The 20556-nt window shown below is 42.8% G+C and overlaps 1 protein-coding gene across 7 annotated transcripts in view; it reads right to left on the bottom strand.

Annotated features, from left to right (window-relative positions):
* ERC2 (ELKS/RAB6-interacting/CAST family member 2) overlaps positions 1 to 20556 on the bottom strand; it is a 1052138-nt gene that overhangs the window by 95080 nt on the left and 936502 nt on the right. Inside the window, exon 19 of one of the 7 annotated variants that reach the window (XR_008381889.1) lies at positions 9955 to 10143. The exons of the other annotated variants lie outside the window; for them this stretch is intronic. The gene's annotated coding sequence lies outside the window, so the exon portion shown is untranslated. The remainder of the gene's footprint in view (positions 1 to 9954; positions 10144 to 20556) is intronic. 7 annotated transcript variants of the gene reach the window in all.

Raw genomic sequence — 20556 nt, 5'->3', positions numbered from 1 at the left:
GATTAGAAGATAAAAGTCTTCTCTTTCCCTATTTACTCAGGAGGATCCAGCAGTTTAAAATGTTTTCTTTGGTAATATACACAAGAGAGTTTATTAATCCAAAATCAAGATATCTGTTTAAATGTCAACCAAAAGATTGAGGTCAAAAAGACATAGATATGACTTGCTTATCTTTAACAAGATACATTGAAACTAAATAGTGGTTTAATAGCTTCTCCCCAACATTTTGTCTCCTAATGGACTCTGCAGGATTATTTTAGGTTGGAATTTTTCCTGTTCAGTACAAAGCTCTTCAAAGATTCTATTCCTATCCCTTACCCTATTGGGAGATGATAGAGGGGAGAGAGAGGTGAAAAAGCCTTCATGCAAATCTTTTTCCAAAAATCTTTGGCTGAACAAAGACTTTCCCATTTAAGAGCAGGTGACAGAAAGATTTCTTCCATAGGCAGCACATTAAGACTCTCTGCAGAAGTAAACAAATCTGTTATGATGAAAGCCGGACATTCCTCAGAGCCAGGATCTAATGAAAACGTCAGTGTTTTATGCAGTTTAAAAACTAAAAATTCAACAGTTTTACAGGAGCTATTTAATGTTTATCATCACTTACAAGAGCTCAAATGCAGACAAAGGGAAAGGCAATAGAAGAAACCAAGTGGCTCTTTGCTTAGAAGCTGCCACGTTACCCACAACCCATGAGAGTTTTACAGTTTATCAATTACCAGACACCCTCAGGCAACAGGGTTCGGGTCTTAGAAAAGGCAAGTTGGAAATCCACACTCCAAGATACCATCGTTATAGCGACCAGGCTTTGCACTTTCATTTACACCTCACCCCATTAAAGACCCAATCACTGGGGAACCAGGATACTACAGAAAGCCCTTAAACCAACCTACGGTGGTGATGCATTAAGAGCTTCTGAGTATTTGCCAAATTCTGCTTCAGATTACTATCTAAACCACTACGAAAAGAGAAATAGAAGATGTAATTCCCAAACTAGTAGAGGGAAAAATAGAAAGGAGGAAATAAAGCATACTCAATTCAAATAGGGGAGTAAAAGGAAAGAACAGAAGAGAAAGAAAAAGAACCACGATAAGAGGACACGCAAAATGAGAAGACAGGGTTAAGTCCACGTAGATGGGTTATGACAAATACGAATAGCTTAAATTCACTCATTAGTAGGCAGAGACACCAGATTTAAAAAGAAATTCAGCTTAACATTGCTTATACAAATGGACTAGTCACACACAAAGGCTGAATAAAAGGAAGGAAAAAAAATACACTCGTATATATGAACCAAAACTATGTTGTACAGCAATATTATCAGAGAAAATAAAATTTAAAGGGAAAAGCATTCATAGAGACAAGAGGGGATATTCATCAAAGGTAAAATGAACAACCCACCAGAATCTATAACATTAGATGACAAAATTTCATGCCATTAAAAGTATATCCTAGATACAGATAAATCAAAAAATGGTAGCATTACTAAGAAATGACCAAATCCGCAATCATCATGAGGATTTTCACTCTTATGTCTAAGAAAGTGAGCAGTTAACAACTAAAACATTAGTAGAGATTTAGAAGAGCTCAGTTACATAATTTATAAGCTTCATTAAAGAGTACGCATAGATCATGCACCCAAAGAGAGAATTCTCATCAGGTACATATGAAATATTTACAAAAAGTTGAACATGTGCTCGGCCATTAAAAATCTCAACAAATCCTAAGAAGCGATGCCATGTATTTGACACCCAAACTTCTATGTTAAAATGATTTTAGAACCTTATGCATCATGCTCAATCCATCCAGTTTCCACCCCACCTAGAAAAAAATAGTTCTCATTTCCCAAGGCTTATCTTGTTGTTACCTCCTCAGAAGAACCTCCTCCGATGACCTTAGGTGCAGCAGTTCTTTTCCTTCTCAATTCCTTCTTCTTATACCACTCTACTGTATTTTGCTCATGCAACTTACCAGTCCCTGAAATCATCCTACTTGTTTGTTACGGGCCTACTGCCTTACCCTACCCCACCCCATGATCATACTAATGTACACAGCTATGATTTAATAAAAAATAAATAGCTAACATTAGCAATAGCTAAGTCCTGGAAGGCAGGGTAGAACAGCAGGTGCTCAAGAAACAATTGCTGACGTCAGCCTGACTTGGCAGCCTACAGTGGGATCTTAGCCCCTCATAGAGACACAGACCGCACACTTAGAACTGATCACATTACTTTAGGATTATTTGTGTTATAGTTTCAGTAAGAGACAGTAAGTTTGTCATCATATCTACACCATGTGACAGATTCCAAATAAATGGATGTTAAATAGATGACTGACCTATGACCTTCCCTGTGCACCAGAAGAAGCCATGGATCCTGCTTAGAACCACATCTTGCTAAAGAAGGAGCCTAACTTCTGTGAGTATCACTCTGCTCCTCCAAGTGGCTCCACATTCCCTGTGTCACATCCTGCGATGCATGGGGGTTGCAAATGAGGACAGAGAAAACAACTTGTAAATGTCTTTTTCACCAAACTGGGTGTTTCTTCTGTTTCTCTTACTGTTATATAGATACTACTAGCCTTTGCCAAATCTATTAAAATTGACTCAAAGGATCATTTCTGGGCTTGGTACGGTAGATCATGCCTATAATCCCAGCACTTTTAGAGGTTGAGGTAGGTAGATTGCTTGAGGCCTGGAGTTTGATACCAGCCTAGGCAACACAACAAGACCCTGTCTTTATAAAAAAAACTAGCCAGGCTTAGTGACATGTGCCTGTATTCCCACCTGCCCAGGAGTCTGAAAGAGAAGGATCACTTGAGCCCAGGAAAGTGAGCTATGATTGGATCGCTGTAGTCCAGCCTGGATGAAAGAGCAAGACCCTGTCCCTTAAAAAAAAAAAAAAAATCATTTCTTACAATAACTGCATGTTTGCATAAAGACTGAGTTTTCTAAAAAAAGAAACAAAAGAAATTAAAGTAATAGCCCGTTGACTCAAAATCAGCAGTGGGGCCATATTATCACTCCAATAGTTAAAGAAGGAGGAATCACCATGTAGCCTCTGACAAGTCACCTAGGCGAAAATCTCCGTTTCCATATCTATGAAATGATCATAATATTAATATTAGTGCTTACTTCATAGGTTGCTATAAAGAATAATGAGATTCCTCCATTAGGGCACTGAACAGAGTATGTGTCCCAATAAAGGTCACTAAGATGTTAGACACTTGCATATTTAGCTTGATTAATTCTCATTGGTTTGCAAGTTTTGCTCGAGAAACTGATTTTTGATAATCGCCCTTCTGGAGCACTTCTAGAGATACACGACTATTATAGAATGAATCTATACTAGTCAAGAATGAGTCTTGATGTTGCTTTGAATCTGAAGGACTCATCCATTCCTTGCCATTAAAGTAGAGCTAGAAAAATCCTGGCCAATGCGGAATGGCTTGTTACTGAAGATTTTAGAAAGATGGGGCAGTTACAGGAGCAGCCAGGATGACCCCATCGACTAGCAACAGACAGACTGCCTGGGGTCATCTTCTTGGACTTAACCCTCCTCCCTCCTCAGAAGGAATTATTCTAGAAGAGAAAGTTTCCACCACAAACATCTGCTTGCCAGATCTGTCCCGACACAGTAGCCACTGGTGAGAGCCACCGGGCAGTGAGGAGTCTCCCTTGGATTGGCAGGTCTTGAAGAAGGGCACAGTTGACCTTCAAGTTTATCACGGAAGACAAGCGTGGTACAATTTTGACAGAGACTCCCTTTTAAACATCAAAAATCTGCAGACTCCTCCACCAAACTGTGATTTTATTTCTCTTCAAATAAACAGCTGTTGAATAAATGACCAAATTATGACCTCCTTTGTATACCAGAAGCCTGACACCTTGAGAAGCCATATCACCTGCTTAAAGCCACATCTTGCTAAGGAAGGAGCCTGATTCCTAACTGTGAGTATTAATCTGCTCCTCCAAGTGGCCTCTAACCTCTAACCTCTAACGAAGAGCTTAGAAATTCTTACTTGGAATATTCACACTTAAGAGCTCTGAGATTTTTATTAGGTTGATGATAATGACAGTCTTATCTATTGAATTTATTTATTTTGTACCTCTGGGTTGACCTGCAAAGTGGAGTCTTAGGGATGAAGAAGGCCTTGTACTGGTGGAAGAACCAAGTTCTACCCCCACCTTCATAAGGATCCAACAATGTAACCTTTGACAGAGCTTATTCCTCTCTGGGCCTCAGTTTTCCTATCAGTGAAAAAGTGCATATAAGACCCTGAGGCAGAGGGTTATCATCAAATGGAAACTGGAAGAGGATTTCTACTATTTACCACCCATTAAAAATACAGTAATGGAGTTGCAACCAATTTTAGAAGCAGCTGAATCACTGCTGTAGAAAATCTCAATGAAATGTGAGGTTAGTAGTCCACAAGGAACAAGATGGGAGGAATATGGGAATTACACAGGGAGAACCTGAGGATAACAGATGCTCCAGAAGAAAAGACCAAAATTAAGAAAAGCAGCAATAATATTACATAGATGGAAAACATATGTAGCAGGTCAAAAAGGACTTGGTAAATACCAGAAAAATATTAAGGAGGCAAACACTGGAGATATCTCACAGAATTACTGAATGGTCAATGTAAAGAAGAAAAACAATCTGTAAGGATCCTGTAAAAAAATCCACAGGAGCACAGGTCAGGTGGGCCTCAGGACCCTGCACCCACAGAGGTACTTCTCCAATATCACACAGAAGCATTTGTGACTTCCATCTTCCCCCTGCCACTCACGTCCCAGTTTTTGTTGGTATATTTTAAATTTCAAACCAAGACATTATTTTTGTTTTTGCATTATACTTCTTTTCAGAATCTCTTTTGACACATGTGCTGTGCTCTGATCCCACATTGACGAAGTAGTTTGTGATGCTCCAGACCAATTCAGGAAGAGGAACAGAGGCCTAGAATGGCAATTATGGAGCAGAACATTCATCCCAGGGAGCAGGGGAGCTGCGTACAAGCCATGGCACCGGTGCTCTGACGCTGTCTGTGGGGGCTCAGCCTTAGAGCCTCACCCCAGAGCAAATAAGGCAGAAACTCTGGGGTAGGGCCTGGGCAAGTGCCCATGTGGTTCTTAGGAACAGCCTGGGTGGTGGGCCACCAATGTCCTGCCATGTGGCACCTGGACAAGAAGCTGGAGAGGCAAACATGGCATCATTCATTCTTGCTGCTGGTGACAGCAAGCCCACCTCAAGGCCGCCTTCTACAGGTCCAGATCAAAGTCACACACGGTGACCAGGGTGGTGACACGACTGAGGGAAGTGAGCTGGGTGTGAGCAAGGCCAACATTACTGACCAGTGAACTGGAGAGGGCTGGCTGAGTGAAAGGGATTGCTAGTGGAATCTGATGAAAATACAGCCTGGGATAGCCAGATTATCGGATTTTCCCCCTAAATCCAGAAAGCCAGAATTGTATGTTATATTTTCAGATTTTTGGAACCCAGAGCCAAACAATACGCCATTTAGGCAGAATTGTCTTGTAGGCTCAGTTTGGGACCCCAGGCTCAATCAAATTCTGTACATTGCCATTTTGTTTCAATCAAAGAAGTCTCCCTTTTCAGAAACAGGCTAGGTCTTTTTCAGCAAGTAGGAGCCTAGGTGCTCCAAATGACTATCTTCATTAATCTGTTCATGTTTTTTGAAAGCTACTCAGACAGCCTGAAGTTCAACTGCTCCCTGTCATTTTGTGTTTGTCTTAGTTGTGTGCAAACAACCAGTGAGCTGTCCTTAGGCTCTCTAAAACATCAGCGCTCAGGAAGCGGTGCTTCCCGCCTATGGGAGGGTTCTCCCCTCTGAAGAGAAGCAGACACACACAGCCTAGTCCCCTGGATTATCGCTCCTATAGGACAGAAGAGGGGTGAATTGCTGAGGCTTCTGGAAAAGTCCTCAGCACAAGAACACAAAATGACTGGAGCCAGAGTTAGTGTTCCACTTCCTCTATGATAACCAGCATGGATTTGTACTCACCATGTGCTGGGTTTCATGTTCTGGCTGTGTAGTTAGAAACCAAGTTCCCAATAACTGTTTCAGGGATGGGTGGACAGATCAATGAAGGAATCAGGAATCTCTTTCTTTTCACATTTCTGATACTGAGCCTCAGCATTGCAAAGGCATTTGGAATCACAGAATCTCATCTTTCAATTGTCAACAATTTCTGAGTGCCAGATCTGTGCAAAATCAGAGTGCGAGAGACCAAGGAGGAAAAACAACAACAGAGAACCTGACTGTGGCCGGGCTGGAAGGGCAGGTGAGACCCCTGTAGAGACGCCTGGGGCAAGCAGGCAGCTCCTCAGGCCAGAGCTGCTGCCACACCCAGGAAGATTCTCAGAAGATGCTTATTACCCTTCCCTAAAAGCTCTGTAAGCATCTCCTGGTGATGGTCAATGTCCCCTGCAGGCAGCTCTGCTGTCAAGGACAAGGTATGTCAGAGAGAGGCACCAGAAGAGTTGAAGGAATCAAGAAAAGGACCCTGGGGTCCACTCTGCTCAGTGTCGCTCAGGAGGATCTCTGCTGGGATGGCTTCTGTTGCTCTGTGGGCAGGTTCCTAACTACTGGAGGAGTGACACTGGCTGCCTGGGAACACTCTCCCTTGCTGCCTCCCATGTCACAATCCTAGACACATATCCTAATGAACACATGATCCTTTTCCAGTTCACAGCCTCGAACCTCATGTCCTTCCCCGCCAAGCCCAGCGGGAGCCCGTTTCCCTGGTCTCTGCTCTCTTAGCTCTGTACTTATCCTTCAGAGTGTGTTTCAAAGTGTGCTAATGTGGTTATTCGCTAAAGCCTGCCTGGTGTCTGTCTTGTGTCCACCCACGAGAGCTGATTAGCTTCTCCTTAGCAATAGGAAGGGATCCGTCATATATCACAAAGTTTAAAGTAGCAAGGAACATTTTCCCCTCTTCCTTGGGAGATCTCTACAGGGGAAAGCTGAGAGGCCCCAAGGAGCACTTCTCAAATCCCCACCCCTACCTACCCTATGACCTGTCTCCTCTGCAGAAGATCTCAAATGGGAGGTTTCCTAATGGTAAATAATGTCCCAAACCAGAGATGCTATACTGGTAAAACAGTAGCCTGTCAATGTAAAAGGTAGAGCTTGGGGATAGCCAAAACTAAACAAGAAACAAAGCCAAAACCACCGTCCTTGTTCTTAGACTCAGAAGTCCTCAATTTTAAGAACCTCTTTGCCTCGGATCCGATTTATTTTTTTAAACCATATTTAAAATACGTATTTTCCATTTTGTTATTATGAAGAGAATCCTGAGACACTTTTATATGCCAGAAAAATCCAAACAGCTGCTTTATTCCCAAGTCACATAGCACATTTAATATCCCAAAGATCAAAATTGGCATTCACAATTTTGTGAAATGACAAAAAAAAAAAAAAAAAAAAAAAACAACCAAAATGGTCACTATTTTTCCCAAAACTAAAGAAAGAGAGTAAGAACCATTTACTGGCTCCATCAATATTCTGGTATAAAACAGAGGATTTCACACTCCACATCTGGTCTCTCTAGCCATGTTTATTCAGTTCCTACTGAGCGTGACAGGCCAACTTTCAGAGACAGAAATCAATAAAAAATACATGACACTCACACTAAGATGAAACTGACCTACTTTACTGTTTCCTTAATGACTCAGCAAATCCTTTCAGCCTATGCTATGAGATAAGGCCACTAACATTATGATACTAATATGTCATATGTCAGAGTATGAAAATATCCACATACTGTTGACAGTGATTTATAAATATTTCATCATATGAAAAAAAAATACTTTAGTGTCCAAACCTATTCTTTAACCGTCACAATTCTCTCTACCCACCTTCCCCACATTCCTGCAGACACCACAGGAGATCAGAAGGGACAGTGCAGCCTGGCAGAGCCCTGGGGGAGGGGGAGAATAGCAGGAGATGAGGCTGGGAAGGTGGGCAGGGGATGAGCTTGCCAGGCCTTGTGGGCTTTGACCAACTGTTGATATTCATGACAGGAACAAAGGCAGCCACCTGGAGGGCTTTAGGAAGGGAGGGTGTGATGTGATTTACATTTCAGAAAGATTGCTCTGCTAAACTATCTGATGAATTTGTGCTTTCTACCCTTGATGAGATCCCAAGCTCCTTGAGGGTAGGAATACATATGCACAAAGTCACCCTCTTTTTAATACCCCCATATTGTGCAAGGGCAGTTAACTCAATGGCTCTCAAACTCTGCTGTGCACCAGAATCACCCAGAGGCTCATTCAAATACATCTTGCTGGATCCCACCAGCTTCAGTAGGTCTGGTGAGGCCTGAGAATTTACATTTCTAAGAAGTTCCCAGGTGACACTAGGATTGGGGTTGCTGGTCCAGCTATTGCATTTAGACAAGCAGTGTTTAAATCTGTTTGCTGAATCAATCAGTGAAGAGATGTGAACATGTTTTTAAAACAAAACAATAGAAATAACCAGTGCCTTTGGCTTGACCTAAAGTGCAATCATTTATTCTCACTTTTGTTTTTCTTTTTAAAATTGTCTTCTTCACGGGCGGCGCCTGTGGCTCAAGGAGTAGGGCGCCGGTCCCATAGGCAGGAGGTGGTGGGTTCAAACCCAGCCCCAGCCAAAAACCACAAAAAAAAAAAAAAAAAATTGTCTTCTTCACTATATTATGTGGTGATAACAAAAAGACTAACTCTTGCATGCGGAAGCACTCTGGAAGGAAATAGATCGCTGTGATTAGACAAGATGAGACACTTCAGAGACTGCATTGCCAAGTTTAATTGTAAATTAAATGTCATTCAAAGATTTTTTTTAGCAAAAGTATGTGATTTATTTGTGTAGACAGTTATTACCTGCCTCAACCCACAAAGGATATAAGATGGTGAGGCATCCCTTGGTGCTTTTCCAAAACTGAAAATTAAACTAAAATTTCTCTACACTCAGGAATAAGGTTCAACATGGCCCTTGGCTTTTGATGCATGATGTTGATGAACATACTTAGTACAAAAAAAAAAAAAAGCGGATTTAAATGCTCTTCTTAGAAGGAACACCCAAAGATCCCAATTTAGGTGCTTATTATACCTAAACAGAAATGTGAATCAAGAATGATAAGGGAATAGAGACTCAGAACCAACAGAGGGAGAATCCACTTTCAGACCTCGGGGAGTTGAGAGCAGACAGCTAGGCAAGAAGCAGATGATCAATGCCTCGTGGTCTCTGTGGGTTTATTCTGTTCCACCACAAGTGAGGCTGCGGTTTTCACATGCAAATGTCCATCCACCCAGAAATCATTATTGCAGGCCAATCAACAATAGATAGTTGGAACTCAGGGACAGCTTGGGGTTTGAGAGTTTAGTAGGACGCTCTCTTGCTGGAGGCCTGCAAGGTCATAGGTTCGTGTTCTGCTTAGCGAAGAAGCTGGTTATGCACATCCAGTAGTATGTAGGGCTAGTGAAATCTCATCTATTCAGTAGTTATTTAGGGTCTAAGAAGTTGACAGGGTTGGGGGAAGGAGGGGGAAGGTTCAAAATATCAAAAGCCACAGAATCAAAACAAGTAACGCTGTTGAAAATCATAGGCCTTGAAAAGCAAATAATAAATGTAATAGACATTAATTAGCAACCAGTGAACGACCCTCTTCTTAGGCCATGTAGCGAGAATCAAACAACACTGTGTGTGGCCACCAGGAGGCCAACACAGCAATTTACATCTCGTGGATGATGAAATTGGATTATCCTCCTATGACAGAGAGACTCATGGAACACTCTGGCTATGAATGAAAAATAAAAACAGCAACCTCTATATTCTAGCAAAAATAAAGCACATGTAAGCCCCCAAGTTCATTATGCAGAGTCTCTCTGAAACCCAGCACCCCATGGCATTTGCAGTTACCCACCTCCAAAAGGGTAAAAGTAAACATTGGACCTGCTCTGATGTTAAACTGCCACCGGATCCTCCCCGCTGTCTCCCTCCTCCTCTTCTTCTTTACAGACAGGTAAAGTTGGATCTCTTGAAGGAACTGGGGGCTCCCACTCTAGGCAAAGGTTGGACAGGTGATCAATGTACAGCATGAGATTTGGCTGTGCCTACGTGCCTCCGACAGAGCTGGATCATCTGGGGCAATGAAAATTATAAGCAACAAGAAAGCAGTATTAACAGCAAGGGTAGCGCACACCACAGTTCCCTAGGACACCCAGCAGCCATTCCTTCCCTCATTCAGTCATTCCGCACACACTCATCAGCACTGTGCCAGGCTGTGGAGGGATAATAGTCACAAGCAGAAACACGGGCCCTGGGCTCATGGAGCTCATGGGCTGCTAGGGAGAAAGACAGAAAGACGGGCAGTTATGGGACAGTGGGGAAGGAGCCTGGGAGGTACATGGAGAACCCAACAATGGCAGCCAACCCAGAGTTTGGGGTGGAGGGAAGGTCAGAGAAGGCTACCTGAAAGAAGTGACATGTAACACAGAGCCTGCAGGACCCATGGAGTTATCCAGTCACTACTGGGGTAGTTTAGTGTGTGCAGGATTCCTGAGAAAGCATGGCTGGTCTGAGGGACTGAAAGCCCTTGGTTCTCAGCCATTCTATGCCCAACCCGAGAACTAGGATTTGGAGTCTGCAGGCCTTATTACAGAAGGAACGGGTGCTTGTCCAATGCCCACGAGTCAGCTGCATTTCAACCTCTTCCGGTAGGATCTCAGGAAAGGAAAGAACCTAGAAAATAGTATTTTTTCCATAAGAAGAGGAAACGTACAGAATAGACCCGATAGCAGAAATCTGTTTTCTGCACACCAGCATCAAGGGGAAGTGAAATGTTACCCTTGACAAGGTTGCTGAAATGGACAAGAAGGTGGACCACAATTGCACATCATGACCTGGGAGCCCACTCTGGCCTTTTCTGTCCTCCAGGTCCATGCGCAGTTGCAGAGGGACAGCTTTATTCCTCTCATCCTTGGTGTTTTTGACATCTAGAAAGCTACCACAGATATGATACCTCCCACTTGCCTTATGCAACTGTGGGAAACCAGACAGCACATGAAGCCAATCTTGTGAGAAGCCTCCACTTGGGGGAAAAACCAAAAGCAAAGCAAACCAATCAATCATACAACAAACAAACAAAAAGCCTGTGAAAGCCCCAGTACCCTGAGTGGTGCCCAGGGTTCCAGCCGCCTTTCCATTATGAAAGAAACCATTGTAGGGAACAGCAAGACAGGCAATAACCACAGGGCACAGCCCAAAGTAGCTTTCTGTTTTAGTGTTATCCTATAATCTAAGTCCTGCAAACAACGTCCCTGATCGAAATAAAAAAGAAACAAAACCTCCACTTCTAACAAGCAGAATGGGTAGCTATTTTAGAGACAAAGAAAGGATGTCTTCTTAACCTATGACAACACAAATTGGTTTGGGTTTTCCCTCCACTAAGTAAGTAAGCAATTAGGTTTTTTGCAATAGAAATATCCTCGTGCATGTGCAAACACCAGAGGCGATCATATAATTACCCTGCCCAATCAGATTCAATTGCTGACAGGTGAGTTCCCACTGCTCATTAACTTCAGCTCGCAGAGAGGTCTTTACGGAAGCCCTTTCCGTCTCCTTACAAAGGTTCCTATGATGCCGTGAGCAGCCCTGGCACTACCTGATGCAGGATAATCATCCCCAAATCACCAGGGCCAAGACCAACCTCCTCTGGCTTCCCTCTGAGAAAATACAAAGAGAAATTCGAAGACATGCTGGCTTCAACACTCTTGCTTCATTGGGGGATCTCACTTCTAAATATAATAGTAACCTTTCACCCCCACACTTTAAGTGCCATAATTAGGTAATTAAAACCAATTATGTCATTTAACAGAGACTTTTTCAAGATACACAGCAAGCCAATTACCTCAATCATTGACCTCAGAAGTTTTCCCACACTGACTTGCAACAATAAGGATTGGGATAAATTTAGACACTGGCTTCTGAGGCCTGGCATGGACTAGCTGGGTGGGTGGTAACTGGTGTAGATTCTTCGAGACTCTACAAACTGAACCAAATTCACTGGTGCCTAACAACATGATTCACTACCTATTTGCATAATCCTTCCCCTATCCCAAGATAATTGCCTGATTTTTCATAACTACTCAGATGGTATCCTTATTTTCATGCTGTAGGCAAGAAAAAGGAGGTAGAGAGAGTTACAAAGTTATCTCAAGTTAGTCAGCCAGCTAACAGCAAGGCTAGGAAAAGGATTTGAGTCTGCCATTGGGGAATCCAAAGCCTCTTAGTAGCAAGTAGCCAGGAAGGAGAGGAAGAGGGAGAGGCAGAGGAAAGGGAAATAGGGAGGGGAAGGGGATAGGGAGGGAGGGAGGGGAAGAGAAGAGAGGAGACGAGGGAGAGGGAGGGGGAGAGGGGGGAGAGAGAGACTTGGTGTATGTGTTTATTCTCTACTGGGCATCCACTCCTCCATTTTGACTATCTTATTCCTATTTCCTTTTTAGGAAACACCTGTCCCCACCCCCCTTTCTGCCCACAGGGCATCACACAGCCAATCAGCTCCTAGCATTCTTTCTCCTAGCCACAGCATTGGCTCAGGGATGAGCACGTGATCCAGTCAAAGCCATGAGACACACTGGGACCTTGCTGAGGATCTTAACCGCACTTGGTGTGGAAGGAGGTACCCTCTGGCAGCCAGAAGCCGTCTTACTACCACCACAGGAATGAGGGTCAGTGGAGCCAGGGGACAGGAAGACAGAGACTGGTTCCAGGAAGCAACCCCCTGAATCCCTTCATGCCAAGAGTAGGGGCATTGAAAACATGGGTTGTTCAAAAATACCATGGAATATTATGCAGCCTCAAAGAAAGATGGAGACTTTACCTCTTTCATGTTTACATGGATGGAGCTGGAACATATTCTTCTTAGCAAAGTATCTCAAGAATGGAAGAAAAAGTATCCAATGTACTCAGCCCTACTATGAAGCTAATTTATAGCTTTCCTATGAAGGCTATAACCCAACTATAGCACAAGACTATGAGGAAAGGGCCAAGGGAGGGGAGGGGAGGGGGGAGATTAGGGTGGAGGGAGGGTAATGGGTGGGGCCACACGTACCTTGCATCTTAGAATGGGTACAGGCGAAACTTACTAAATGCAGACTACAAATGCCTCCGTACAGTAACTAAGAAAATGCCATGAAGGCTACATTGAACAGTTTGATGAGAATATTTCAGATTGTATATGAAATAGCACATTGTACCCCTTGATTGCACTAATGTACACAGCTATGATTTAACAATAAAAAAAAAAAAAGCACACTAGAGAAAATGTGAAGAGCTGCCACCTACGGCTTGGGTAGGCTTGACTACAAGGGTGGAGCGAATTGACTGTGGCTCCGAGCAGCAGTCCTGCTTCCTGTTCACAATGCAGTTAAATGCCTCCGATTTTTGAGTTATTTAAAGAACATACCATTTTATGGGTAGGAGGAAGCACTTTAATCTGCAAAATGATTTTTATCACAAACTAAACATCCTTGTGACTTTTCGGTCCTCTGCTTTTGTTGAACGTGTGTCTCCCTGGAGCTGAAACAGCTGTTGGAACTATGAAGATGGGTCCCGACCTTGCACTTTGCCCCTGCTCACTGGTACCCTGGTGTGCTCCAATCCCTGGATCCATGTGGGATGTAAGAAGTCAGGATGCTTCTACTCATCAAAAGAGAACATTTTCTCTCTTTTCTCTCCAGCCTTGAAGGAAAGTATTTAAAAGGAAAAAGAACATGGGCAAGAATTCCTCTAAAGCAGGGTTTTCTTCTGACCTTGACACTACTAAAGTTTGGGGCCAAATAATACTTTGTTGTCAGGACTGCCTGGTGCATTGTAGGATATATGGTGACCTCCCTGACCTCTTCCCACTGGATCCCAATAGCATCCCTGAAATGTCTGCAGATGTGGACAAATGTCTAGGAGTGGGGGACAAGGTCCTCAACCCCCCGCTTGAGAGCCGCTACTTAATTGTACATTTCTTTTCCTTTTTTTGAGACAGTCTCACTATTTTGCCCTCGGTAGAGTGCTGTGGTGTCACAGCTCACAGCAACCTCAAACTCTTGGATTTAAGCGATTCTCTTGCCTCAGCCTCCCATGTGGCTGGACTACAGGCACCTGCCACAACGCCGAGCTACTTTTTTGTTTGTTTGTAGTCCTCATTGTTGCTTGGAAGGCCCATGCTGGATTTGAACCCACCAGCTCTGGTGTATGTGGCTGGTGCACTAGCCACTAAGCCACAGGTGCCTAGACTTTAATTGTACATTTCAAATATTTATTAGATTTTCCTAACAGCATCTTTAAAATCATAATTCCTTATAGTATGAGTATGAGGCAACCACCACCCTTTTAAGAACTTGACAAGAGCCATGTAAAATATCCCGTGAAGATACCTGGCTAAAAAAATAAAAATAAACAGGGCGTGCCTATGGCTCAACCGAGTAAGGCGCCAGTCCCATACCAGAGGTGGCGGGTTCAAACCCAGCCCTGGCCACAAACTGCAAAACTCTGCTAAAAAATTACCTGCTGTTGATCTGAAATTCAATTATAACTGGGTATCCTGTATTTGTTAAATTTGGCAACCATAATCCATACAAAAGCAGAATTAAGCAAACAAATGAATGTCCATATCTAGAAATATTTGTACACTTTGGGAATGTTGTAAATAAACATGCCTTATTTTATCAATTTTGAACCACCTGGGTTCTAAGATGGTTAGGACCTAGTTCCTGTTAGAATTCCAGCCAAGAACTAGAGCTGCAGAGACAAGCTGAAGCATTCACAACGCGATTTCTGTTTTACAAGCAAGACTGGGACCTCAGGCACTCAGAGGATCATATGCTACATTTCCCTTGAATGGTTAAAGTGGATGTAATTGTTAACCTTGCAACTCACAATCCGAACTGGAAATGTGACTTTTAGGGGCACAAATTATAGGGAAATCATTCTTAAACCTTTTGGGGGTCATAAACTCCTTTGAGGGAATCTGATTAAAGTTACAGAACTTCTCTATGGGAAAAATGCATGTAAAGATACAACATTTGGCAGAGAATTTTTTCTTTTTTTTGATGGGGGAGAGGGTTCATAGATTTCAGGACATTGTTTATAGACCATTTGAGGGTCCAAGAGCCTGGGCAGATTGATTAAAGCCACTCTGAAGCCCTGTGCCTTGCTTTTCTTTTCCTCCAGTTCATATGGAAAGGGAAGAAGTCAGAGTAACAGCAAAGGAACTGGGGAAGGGCAGGAAGACATGGGCAGGTCGCTCTCAGTCATCAGTGGTAAGTCCAGGGGCAACTCGCCTCATCTCCAGTTTCACTGTCAGTAAGATGAACGGATCAGCCTGACTCTATTTTTCCAGGTTATGTCCTACAGATCTAGTGGGAAGGTATTGGGAAAATGCTCCTTTGGGTCCTGAAGCTGCATGAGATTTAGTGTGAAAAGAACATTTTTAAAAACCACTGGACTACATGGTCCCTGAAATCACCAAAATACTCCGAGTTCTAAGTCATCTGATTATCTGAGCAGCGGTCAGGAGACAGTTGGGAAGGTTCAGGGCACGCTTCTTCTTTCAGCCTGAGGAGAAGAGGCATTTGGCAGAGGTAGGTAGGAAAGACACCCTGATCCGCGCCACACCCCAGTCCTGCAACGTTCTTTCTTCCTTTGAGTTGTTCTCCTTCCTTCCTATGGAAAGCCATCTACAGATACTGTTGTGTTTTGCTGAACACTGCGCCTTTTTCCTCTGGTAAAAAATATTTTCCCCAATACATGAATTTAAGCTAATCAATTTTTCTTTGGAAATCAAAGACACCCAATGTTGCATTATATCCTATTATGCCAACAATACCAGGAGCCCAAATGGAGAAGAAAGGGCAGGTGTGGTCAGCTCCAAGTTTATAGATAGTATCTCTTTTGGGCCTTAGAGCCTTTTACAAAGTAGGTCCCAGTACTATCATCTCTATTTTTCAGAAGAAAAAACTGAGAGCAGAAAAAATCTAAGTGAGGTTGGGAGTGGCAGATGACTTATAATCCTAGCACTCTGGGAGGCTGAGGCAGGTGGATTGCGGAGCTCAGGAGTTCAAGACCAACCTGAGCAGGAGCAAGACCCCATCTTTACAAAAAATAGAAGAATTAGCTGGGACTGTGGCAGGCACCTGTAGTCCCAGCTACTACTAAGGAGGCTGAGGCAGGAGGATTGCTTGAACCCAGAAGGTTGGGGTTGCATGAGCTACAATGATGCCACTATACTCTTGCCAGAGGGACAGAGTGAGACTCTGTTTCAAGAAGAAAAATTAAATGATTTACACAAATTCACTCATCTAGCCAACTGTGAAGAAGAATTTCAGGTCACAGAGCCTACACTCATACTACACTGAAGAGGTTAATTATGTAACTTACAACTAAAAAAGATAGAGGTTTTATTCATTCATTTTCTTTCAAAAATAATCTATCATTTTAAGGAAGTTTTTTATCACACCCAATGATATAAGCCATAAAACTATTCGAAATGCTTATTTGATATTTATTGACAGTTAAGCAAATCTGGTATGCTCACAGATAATCACCTCAAAGGAAAATATATTATTTAGCTTTTTGGTTTTATCTTATCTGTCCCTTGGTCCTTGGAGCAGCCCGAGAAACCCGTACACTCTGTCCGTCCTTATTGTCATAGGATACTAGCAGCCTGCTGGGAAAAGCATGCTGGGAAGGACTGTTTCCCGCTTTCTGTTAAGACTTATATATAAAAAAAAGAAAAACAGAGCTTGTGTAAATCACAGACAAAGTTGACAAATTTCACGGCTTAGTCATGGTTAACATATCAGATTTCATGGTTTGACAGAGATTAACAAGAAAATCATATTAGAGTTACAACGATTAGTAGATTCTTAGAGATTTCTAAAGAAACTCCAAGCTCTCCAAACTATATTCCTGCTGTGTCCCACGGCTGTCCTCCGTCCCATGGATGCAGAGTCTCCATGAATCCAGGGAGAGCAAATGGGATCTTCCATCCGTCCTCAGAGTCTCCTCCTGACTATCAGAGGAGTGAGCCAGTGTCTAGGGAGCCCCAGGGAAAGGTCTTAGCATCCATGGGATAAAGAGATTTAGCATTTACCAATACACAAAACGCTAGGGAGAAAACATTTCCCGTTTTGTGCATACACCGGTATCTCAGCCAACAGCACATGCACCAGAGAGAGGGATGAATTATGACGTTGGACTGTGACATTCTAGGTAAAATGAGGTTTTCATGTCTTTATGAGGAGGCAATTCAGCAGAGGCCCTGTTGTTAAAAACAGTGGCACGCAAGCAGGGACTTCAAAAAGCCTGCAGACTGCCCGCCCAGCCATTTGGCCCCGGGGCTCTGCATATCCTCTTTTGGGTAAGAGGCCGCTTGCCCGTCAACTTTGCATAAAAGACAGCCAATTTGTCAGCCATTTGCTCTAATTCTCTTTCTGAGTCTCCCTAAGGATAAACTCCATATACCTTCTGGTCCTCAATGTCATATATCTGAGTAGAGGAGGTAAGCGCACTCATCTTGGGCTGCTTTCCTTCCCGGGCCATCCTCCCAGGTCTCAGAGGATGTCCTTAATCAGAACCACGTTACTCAGCCAGAGGAAGTCCTCGTGCAGATGCTGGCACGATGGCAAAACTGTTTCAAAACACGGAGGATCAGGCTGGGAATCAAAGCTGCAGTTTTCTATTGTGTTTTCTTTAGTTGAGAAAATGAAGGCAGGGGGTCTCGCTCTTAAGAAACATTTGGAATAGCAGCAGCCACTTAGGAAGAGACGTCACTGGCTGCTGAGCACAATGGTCAAATGTGGAAAGGGACAGTCCTTATGTTCCAGGTATTCTGCCCAGGAGCCAAGATTTTTTAATTTTATACAGGTGGGTTTTTATGTTTCAGTGGCAGTCTAGATTGGTAAAATAAAAACAGCTAAGTTTTGTTAAAAAATATAGTTGTCACTGGACTATTTGTACACATATGTATGTACTACGCACAGAGAAGTGTGTTAGACAAATAAAGCACGCTATAATGATAATAATAGCTACCATTTATTGTGCTTTTTAAAAAGACCTGTCAGGCAATAATGCTAAGCACTGTCCGTGCATTATTTACTTTAGAATATCAACAAACTAGCATGGTAGGGACTACCTTTGTTATTATTTCACAAATGGGGAAAAAAAAAAAAACCCTAAGATTAGAGACAGAATTCAAGCCACAAAGTTAGACAGAGAGCTAGAAGTCAAATCCAAGAGAACCTGACTCCTAAGTTCAGCAAATTGAGCCCTAAAAATTCTCATCGGATCCATTTGGAAAACTTCAGAGGTGTTCAAGCTATGACCCCCAGGACACATGCAGGTTATTTGAGGAGACCGGTTCGCTTATCTGTGGTGTCAGGTATGGAAAAAAGTATGCACGTGTCTTTTCTTTTCTTCTTTTTTTTTTGTTAGTGTTTTTGTATTTAATGTGTTGCCCAAAACAACTCCTATTCTTCTAGTATGTGACAGAGACGAAAAAAGGTTGGACACTCCTGAATCTAAATTTTAGATAAATGCTCAAAGCTGACTCAAAGAAAAAGAAAAAAGAAAAGAAAGGACACCCAACAAAGTTTTTTGGGGGGTGGGGGGATGAGGAGCTGTGTTAAGGAGTGTGGTGTTAGACTGTTAGACAGGAAGGCAGCCTGGGATAAAGGCTTTGGGTAGATGGCGGGATGGCAGAAGAGCTGCAGAGCCCCAAAATCTATCTCCTTCACAAAGCTCACCCTGACCAGCATGTCTGGGGAGACTCTGAGAACCTAGAGAGACCAAGGGACTTGGTGGAAATCCGTCTCCCACCTGCTTCTCTTCTCATGAGTGGGCTTGCCCTAGAGCAGGCATCCTCAAACTTTTTCAATAGGGGCCCAATTCACTGTCCCTCAGACGGTTGGAGGGCCAGACTATAGTTTTAAAAAAAAACTATGAACAAATTCCTATGCACACTGCACATATCTTATTTTGAAGTAAAAAACAAAATGGGAACAAATACAATTCACACCGCTTCATGTGGCCCGCGGGCCGCAGTTTGAGGACGCTTGCCCTAGAGGTTTGGGGCAAGAAATATTTCCAGTGCGCCTTCACCTTAACGCACACCATGGGGGCAGCTAACAATTGCAGAAGGAATGAACTTTTTCATCAAACGTCCTTCCATAAAACCATTTCCCAGGAAATGGAACACAGCATGGAGCTAGCCGGCTGCAATTTTCCACCAGCAATGAGTATGGTGGGGCACAGGGACTATATTTAAATGATTTTCCTCCAGCATTTTGGCAAGGCGGTCTGTAACTTCCCAAGTTGGGCTGAGGTCTCGTTCCCCTCCGGCCAGGGGGATTGGAATGTTTAATACTGCCCTGTCTCTTCAACACCCATGTGTAAAATGCCAATAAACAAGCCAGCAAAGACCTGCAGGTCTAATTGCCTTTTAACTCCGCCAAGATGATAAACTCCCAGAGCAAGGAAGGAAAAGCTCCCAGGGATTTAACAAGTTTATCTGCCTGCCACTTGAACAATTTCTGTCTGCCTACACTTCAGTGAATTCACCAATAAAAGGATAAAAGGCCCTGGAACTTCGGACCCCTCAAATGGCCAAGCAGTCTCAGATTCAAAACCTATGACCAGCAAAAATTAACCTGTCACCCAAGTTTTGTTTTAGGTGTTTCTAAGGTCTGGAGTGTGAGAAAAGTGGCCCACTTGCCCATTTCCAGCATTGGTCATTTCCCTTGTATTGACCAATACCTACAAGTCCTAACCTACAGTAAAGAAAACTCTTCTCACAAGCAAACTGGGAAAGGCAACCCATCCTGAAAATTCTGCAAATTAAGTCAGAGGATGGCAATGACAGGAGAGAAACTATACCCATCCTGGTGATCGGGGGAAATGGAGTGTGATCCCATGGAAAATTACGAGCGAGGATATTTTTCAAGTCTCTCTGAACTGACCTCAGTGTGTGTGTTTATTGTTTTTGTTGGTTTGCACCAAACGATCCAGAATAAGAATTCTGAAAGCTCTGAACCCATTTGAGTTAACTTGGAAAGCAAAGCAAAAACAAACAAACAAACAAAGAGACTTTGGGGGTAGGCCAAGAGAGGCAAAGCCATTCATGATGGCTTTGGGAAGTGGGGTGAGTGGGAAGAACCTCTAGGGGAGGCCATTTCATAATCTTCATTAATATCAATGTGTGACTTCCCTTTTAGGAATTTCTTCCAAAGAAATTATTGGATAAGTGAATAAAGGTTAAGCACGAGGAGCTTTAGCATTCTAACAGGGAACATCTGAAAACAAATAAATGTTCATCATTAAGAACTGTCTAAATAATGAAAATTCTACACTCTGCAACTATAAAAGAGATGCTATAGGTTTATGTTCATTAATGTGGAAAGCGTCTGATATACAATGTTAAGCTCAAAAATCAGGCTATAAAAACATTTATAGTAGAATCTTTTTAAGATGCTATACCTGTATATAGAAAAACTAGAAAGATAC

Source organism: Nycticebus coucang, chromosome 8 (genome assembly GCF_027406575.1).
Source record: "Nycticebus coucang isolate mNycCou1 chromosome 8, mNycCou1.pri, whole genome shotgun sequence".
NCBI classification, from domain to species: domain Eukaryota; kingdom Metazoa; phylum Chordata; class Mammalia; order Primates; family Lorisidae; genus Nycticebus; species Nycticebus coucang.
The sequence above is the reverse complement of the archived record's forward strand: the minus strand, read 5'-3'. Positions and strand labels throughout refer to the sequence as shown.